Source organism: Neomonachus schauinslandi, chromosome 4 (assembly GCF_002201575.2).
Source record: "Neomonachus schauinslandi chromosome 4, ASM220157v2, whole genome shotgun sequence".
In the NCBI taxonomy this organism is placed as follows: domain Eukaryota; kingdom Metazoa; phylum Chordata; class Mammalia; order Carnivora; family Phocidae; genus Neomonachus; species Neomonachus schauinslandi.
Genome location: NC_058406.1, coordinates 26,829,800 through 26,837,864, shown reverse-complemented (window position 1 = coordinate 26,837,864; position 8,065 = coordinate 26,829,800).

Below are 8,065 nucleotides of genomic sequence, written 5' to 3'. Positions count from 1 at the left end.
CCAAACTTCTTTGCTCCCAGGTCAGAAGTGGGGAAGCAGGAGAGAAAACTTGAAATTTGAGAAGGTTCTGAAATGTCCTGGCTCTTTTCTTCAAGGCTCTGCTTCTATCAGCTCACGGTACCTTGGGCCAGGAAGGATATTGCCTTTCAGGGTATTTATTCCAAATCTGCACAGTTTATCCATTTGTATTTTAACCTTCTCTGGTTGCCCCAAACACACCCTCATCTATCCCTGGCCTTCTCCCCTGCCCTGCCTCTCTAGTTGAGGCTTTGATGGGCTGCCTTCCCCCCTTCTACTCTTTGGTTTGGTACTTGTGTTCCATCTGGCCTGACTCCCCTCTGGCCCAACCTCTTCTGTAATGAATTTCTGGTGCAGCCCTGGTACATCCACCTCCCATAGTGGTGATGGCTCTGATGGACGGTTCTTATTGGGTATTGCTTGGCCCTTTGCAAAACTGCTGAACTACTCTGGGCTTGAACAGCTGCCTTTGAAGATGGTGAATAAATAATATCATTTATGACATGCATACTGCATACGAGGCTCTGGGCTAAGCACTTTGTTTGATCTCATTTCATCCTCACAACAACTTTATGAGGTAAGTACTATTATGTTCTTTGCCCGTGTTATAGAAAATGAAACAGACTAAAAAAAGTTGAGCATCTTGGTCAAGGTCTCCTAACTTGTGAGTAGTAGAGCCAGGATTCAAACTCAGGCTTGTTTTATTTCAAAATATGAGCTTTTCTTTTTTCTTTTCTTTCTTTTAAGTAGGCTCCACACCCAGTGTGAAGCCCAATGTAGGGCTTAAACTCATGACCCTGAGATCAAGACCTAAGCTGAGACCAAGAGTCAGACATTTAACCAACTGAGCCACCCAGGTGCCCCCAAAATATAAGCTGTTAAACACATGTTGTGCTGCCTATCCAAGTTGGAGGAATTCAGTTTCCTGGAACATGACAAACATCATTGGTAAGCATAGAGACTGTTTTATAGACATTTAAGAAATGTATGTCTGAAAGAAATCTTCCTGACACAATGCAGAAAGTGCTAGATAGAAATGTGATGAGGAAAGATGAACATCCAGGCTAAAGTAAAAGTAGACACCAGGAAGAGTAAAGATGTGATATAGAAAGGTCCTTTTAGAAAAGGAGGAGGCTGGTACTACAAACACAAAAGTACCTATAAAGAGGATTTAGAAATGCTGTTTATGACTTCAGGTGTCTAATCACCAACAGAATATGGATGATAAAAAAGTGAACTTAAAGTATTTACCCAGCCAGGGATAGACAGCCTCAGAGGTACAAACAAGGCTGAGTAGAATGGGACTCCTGACTTGAATATAGAAGAGGGTGTTTTATATGAAGAGGGTCTAAGAAGACCAAAACCTTGGGAATATCAGGGCCTGTTCCAGAGGGGCAGCTAACATATGTCAGATGCAATCAAGGAGGCAAAGGTAGTATTGAGAGAGGAAGCCAAGGACAACTGATGAATGTCAGTGGTTGACCATCATGACTAGTCTATGAGGCAAAGGTAGGACCAAAGGTGAAGCTGTCATCACTTAGTCAGAATGTACTAAGTGAATGGCTATAAGTGGCAGGAGTAAATGAAACAGGGGACCCAGAAGCTCAAGTCAGGGAATGGTCATTCAATTAACCACGGTTCTGCCAGAACCATGGTTCTTGCTTAGCATGAGACTGCTTCCTGACAAGTTGTGAACTATTCTAAAAGTGTAATGCTAAGCAAAATAAGTCAGTCAGAGAAAGACAAATACCCTATGATTTCACTCATATGTGGAATTTAAGAAACAAAACAAATGAGCAAAGGAAAAAAAAAAGAGAGAGAGAGAGACAAACCAAGAAACAGACTCTTAACTATAGAGAACAAACTGATGGTTACCAGAGGGGAGTTGGTTGGGGTGAAGGAGGAAATAGAAGATAGGGATTGAGGAATGCACTTGTCATGATGAGCACTGGGTGATGTGTGGAATTGTTGAATCACTATATTGTACATCTGAAACTAATATAACCCTATATGTTAACTATACTAGAATTTAACAAAAAGTGAGGTAAAGAATGCTTTTTAAAAAAAAGTGCTGACTTGCATCTGGCAATGGAAGAAACACCTTTTTCAAAATAAATCCACTTACTGGAAAAAGTGTGGTGTAAACCATATGACAACAAGATATTCACCCATAATGGGTGTGAATTTTACAACATTCACATGTAAGATGTGGCATATTTTTCTACATTAGATAAATATTACTTAAGCGGCACCTGGGTGGCTTGGTCAGTTGAGTGGTTGCCTTCAGGTCAGGTCATGATCCCGGGGTGCTGGGATGGAGCCCTGCGTCAGGCTCCCTGCTCAGTGGGGAGTCTGCTTCTCCCTCTTCCTTGCCCCTCCTCCGCTTGTGCTCACTCTCTCTCTCTCTCTCTAATAAATAAAAAACTTTAAAAAAAGGATAAATATTACTTAAGCCCTCACTCACTCTAGTTAACAGGAAAGTCTATTTCATAAGTGTTTTGGGGGACTCTACTTCTCCCTAAGGTTACATAAAAATTCTGACCAATGTACTCTGGTTTGGATTGGATTGCCAAGAAGCAGTCTGAGACAGTGATTCTTGTTCAAGTGATTTATTTGGGGAGTCATTTCTGGAGGAAGCCTGAGAGAAGCAGTATGAGACAGGGAGTGAAAAGCTGGCAAGGATGTGGTCTCAGCTGATTCTGCAAGAAAGCTCTGGAACATAAATTGGACCTCAGAATCAGTTCCCTGTTGAAGCAAAAGAGCCAGTCTTTCATATCCCCGTGTCAATTAGTTATTGCTCAGGTGGAATGCAGCCTCCCACTTGAGGGAATTGACAGTTCTCCCTAAGAGAGGGTAGCTTTTAGGGGCTGAATATTTATGTCCCCCAAAATTCATATGTTGAAGCCATAACCCCCCAAATATGATGCCATTTTGAGATGGGGTATTGGAAAGGTAATTAGGGTTGGATTAGGTCATGAGGGTTTGGACCTCATGATTGGATGAGTGGCTTATATGAATAGGAAGAGATACAAGATAAAGTCCTGGGGATGTAATGTACAGCATGGTAGCTATGGTAAATAATACCATATTGTATATTTGAAAGTTGCTAAAGAGTAGATCTTAAAAGTTCTCATTACAAGAAAAAAATTTGTAACTTATATGTGGTGATGGGTGTTAAATAAACTTATCATGGCAATAATTTCACAGTATATGCATGTATCAAACCATTATGTTGTACACCTAAAACTATGCAATGCTAAATGTCAGTTATATCTCAGTTTTAAAAAAGGAAGAAAAGAAAAGCGCTCTCTCTTCTATCTCTCAGTGTGCATGCACTGAGGAAAGGCCATGTGAGGACATAGTGAGAAGTCAGCCATCTGGAAGCCTGGAAGAAAGCTTTTACCAGGAACTGAATCTTGCTGGTTCCTTGATCTTGGACTTTCTAGCCCCTAGAACTGTGAGAAAATAAATTTCTGTTGTTTAAGCCACCCAGTCTGTGGTATCCCAAGATGACTAACACAGCAGGTGTGAGTTGTTATCAATCAATATAGTTGGGGTGTGTGCACACCAATAGATTCTCTGCAGTCCACCCCTTGTACCAGTCATTTCCGATTTCTTCTCACATTAAATTCACTCCATTTAGGCATGGCTGCTCCAGGATCCTGACTGGACACAATTTTTGATAAAACTTGCAAGAGAAGGGTTAGGGGAATGAACTTTGGCCTCTGTTGTTGCATTTGGTTCATTAGCTGTAACTGATGCTCATCATCTCCTTCTGCTACCACCCATTTTAGATTTCCTTCCCCTTTGGCTTACCTGGTGAGTTGACCCATACTGTCATTTCTTTTCTCCCCAGTTTTATTGAGATATAATTGACATATAACATCATGTAAGTTTAAGGTGTACAATGTGATGATTTGGTATATATTTACACTCTTATTTCTTTTTTAACATGTTTTATTTTATTATTTTTTTTTAAGAGAGAGAGAGAGAATACGTGTGCATATGCACACTAGTGGGCAGGAGAGGGGCAGAGAGGGAAAGAGAACCCTCAAGCAGACTCTACGCCAAACACAGAGCCTGACATGGGGCTCAGTCTAAGGACCCTGAGATCATAACCTGAGCTGAAATCAACAGTCAGGCGCTTAACCAACTGAGCCACCTAGGTGCTCCACTCTTATTTCTAAGGAGTAAGGCCTCCTGGTCACCAGACACTAAAGATGCCCCAGTGGATCACCTGAGTGCCAGAAACATTCCTCTATGCCTTTGTTATGTAGCAGCAGTCCTAGCTCCTCGTAATGATTAGGATTAATTACCTCTGACAGATTGTGCAGTTTACTTATACTCTCTGGACTTGCTCAGACTTGATTCTAAATGTACCATTTCTTTTTTGTTTATTTGAGAGAGAGAGAAAGCACGAATGGGGGGAGGAGCAGAGGGAGAAGGGGAGAGGGAGAAGCAGGCTCCCCTGCTGAGCAGGGAGTCCCATGTGGGGCTCGATCCTGGAACTTCAGGATCATGACCTGAGCCGAAGGCAGACGCTTAACCTGCTGAACCACCCAGACACCCCAATTTTGTACCACTTCTATTTTATGATATATTACTGCTGAGCCCATATGACCTTATAACCTGTTGGGTTTGACAGAACCCAGCTCATAATGGGAAGTTCAAGCAATATGGTCATCTGATACCCTATGGTCAGACACTAATTTTCCACCAAGATGGTATGCCCCTGTTCTAGATTTCTAGAGATCTGAGTTACAGCTCTTCCATTGTGGATTACCAGAAGATCCATATGGCATATTCCTTAACCAAAGACACCTCAGTAACATGCAATCAGCTGGGTCAAATGGCCCAAGTGGCAGGGATGCATATATTGTAGCCTGATGCTCTTCCAGAGTCCTTTCTTGTTCTTGGCCCACTCAACACTTCCATATGTCAATAGATGAGACCACCATTCAATATCTAAAACAAAAAATACAAAGCTTAGTTATTGCTTACTTAAGTATAGACTGACCAGGAATGGTTTCTCTAAGAGGAGCAGATTGCTGATCTTGAGTTTTGGGAAAGCATAAAATTCAGAGATTGGTAGTTTTTTCAGAAGTATGAATGGGTTGGCATAGTCTTCAGAAGTGTGGTTATTTGGGTGGACTGTTCATTGGTTAGCATTCGGAAGTATGTTCATTAGATTAAATCCAATCTTGGCTGATTATTAGAAACAAGGAGTTGTTGGATTGCAAAAGCATGTTCACTGATGTATTATATCAATCAATGTTGATTGGTTAAAAGGGTTTAAAGGGGCACCTGGGTGGCTCAGTTAAGTGTCTAACTCTTGATCTCAGCTCAGGTCTTCATCTCCGGGTCGTGAGTTCAAGCCCTGGGCTCCATGCTGGGCGTGGAGCCTACTTTTTGAAAAAGGGTTTAAACCCATTCTGATGATTATTTGTTACCAAGGGTATAGAACTCCTAATTATTGATTAGACAAGTTTAAAACATATTCTTTCTTGATACAATGGTTGCAGAAAACAGTCAATCTTTTCATAAGAATATGAGAACTTCAAAATTCTGTTTTCCCTTTTAGTCTTCACTCAGTCAAAACTACAGGAGAGACCAACAAGATTTATCTAGCTATTTACCATGATGGTTGATTTTCCTTGAAGATGAAGCTTCATTTGGGAGGGACCAATTTTTAGTTTAAGTGTTAACCAACATGATTTTATCCTGTTTTGTCTTTGAGTCGTATACTAAATATATTGAATTGGGGCAGTGGCTGTGTAGATGCATTTAAGACCCTAAACAACAGCTATCAAGCAACTGTGAGAAAAATAAGAATAACTGGAAATATAAAAAGAGTCTGGAAAGCACTCTGGAAATGTAACCCAAGATTTCTCAGGCCTGACCAAGAAAATACATTCAAATAACTTTTTGAGTCTACCTCAGATAACTAGGTTGTGTATTCTTTTAGCTTAGATGTAAATTCGTCCATTTCCCTGTGGTGCTAATTGATATAAAATATGAAGTTGAGGGCCAGATTTTTGTGTATGTTATGATGTAATCTTTGAACCTCTCCATGAATGTGTTTTTCTTTTCTAAGAGTGGTTATTGCCTTTAGACACAGCAGTTTGTTAGCATGAAGATCTGCTGAAGATTTCCCTTTTGCTTCTATAATACCTCTTTCACTGTGGCTCTCTCTCTTCTTTCATGACAGAGATGTCTTTGGGTAGCACCAAGGCATTAGTCATATTACCTATCAGTGCATATATTAACTCTTTTATTTTTAGCAGTTTGACAAGCATAGAGATGATCACATTTTTGTCATTTGAGTTGATTTGGCTTCTAGTCAAGAAATTGGAATCTATAAGAGACTATGAGCTCAATACTGTAAGAGACTGAGCTAGTGTAGGAGAAGGAATATAACCCAAAGACAATACTATGAATGTTATTTCTTGTAAATGCAAATTGCTTTTGAGTCTCCTTCTTGAATGATATGGAAAGAATCCATAGCTGCAAACCATGCACCCAAAGTTGTATTATTCTGCTCTAGGAAAGTTACCAAATCCAACACAGCAGAAGCAATGAAAGCTATTACTTGGTTAAGTATGCAGTGATCCACTGTCATCTGTGGTAGTTCCTCCAGTCTTTGCAAGAGCCAGATTGGTGAATTAAATAGAGTTATGATGAGATGACCACCACAACATCAGTGAAATATTTGATTCAATTTCTGCCACACATAATAATATTTTAGAATAGCTTTCTTAAGATATAAATAACATATATTAAAATGAACAAACAGGGGTGCCTAGCTGGCTTGGTCGGTGGAGTGTGCGACTCTTGATCTTGGTGTTGTGGGTTCAAGCCCCATATTGGGTGTAGAGATTACTTAAAAATATAATCTTTTAAAAAAATAAAAAATAAAATAAAAGGCGCATACTATCTAATGAGTTTTGACATATGTATACACCTGTGAAACTCTAGTTTTACCACATTTTATTGTACTTCGCTTGATGGTGCTTTGCAGATAATTTCATTTTTTTACAAACTGAAGGGTTGTTGGTGGCAACCCTGTGTCAGGCAAGTCTATCGGTGCCATTTTCTTTTCTTTTTTAATATTTTATTTATTTATTTGATAGAGAGAGAGCACAAGTGAGGGGAGGGACAGAGAGAGAGGGAGAAGAAGACCCCCCCCCCTGAGCTGGGAGCCCTAAGTGGGGCTCCACTCAGGGCTTGATCCCAGCACACCAGGATCATGACCTGAGCTAAAGGCAGACGCTTAACTGACTGAGCCACCCAGGCGCTCCTTTCAGCGGCATTTTCTAACAACATTTGCTCACTTCATGTCTCTCTGTCACATTTTGGTAATTCTCCTAATATTTCGAACATTTCATTATTATTGTATTGGTTATGGTGGTCTGTGATCAATGATTACAATTCACTGAAAGCTTAGATGATAGGTTTTTTAGCAGTAGAGTATTTTTTAAAAATTTATTTTAGAGAGAGAGAGAGAGAGAGAGAAAGAGTGGGGGGAGAGGCAGAGAGAGAATCTTAAGTAGACTCCCTGCCAAGTGCAGAGCCTGTTGTAGGGCTCAATCTCAGGACCCTGAGATCAGGACCTGAGCTAAAGCCAAGAGTCCATGGCTTAACAGACTGCACCACCCAGGCGCCCCTTAGCAACAAAGTATTTTTTTTAAAGATTTTATTATTTTATTTTTTTATTTGAGAGAGAGAGAGAGAGAGGCGGGAGGTGGGAGGAGCAGAGTGAGAAGGACAAGGAGAGTCCATGCTGAGTGCTGAGCCAGATGTGGGGCTCGATCTCACAGCCCCAGTATCATGACTTGAGCTGAAACCAAGACTGGGATGCTTAACCAACTGAGCCATCCAGGCACTCCAGCAACAAAGTATTTTTAAATTAAAGCATGTACATCGGGATGCCTGGGTGGCTCAGGTAGTTAAGCATCTGTTTTCAGCTCAGGTCATGATCCTGGGGTCCTGGAATCGAGCCCCGCGTCAGGCTCCTTGCTCAGCGGGGAGCCTGCTTCTCCCTCTGCAG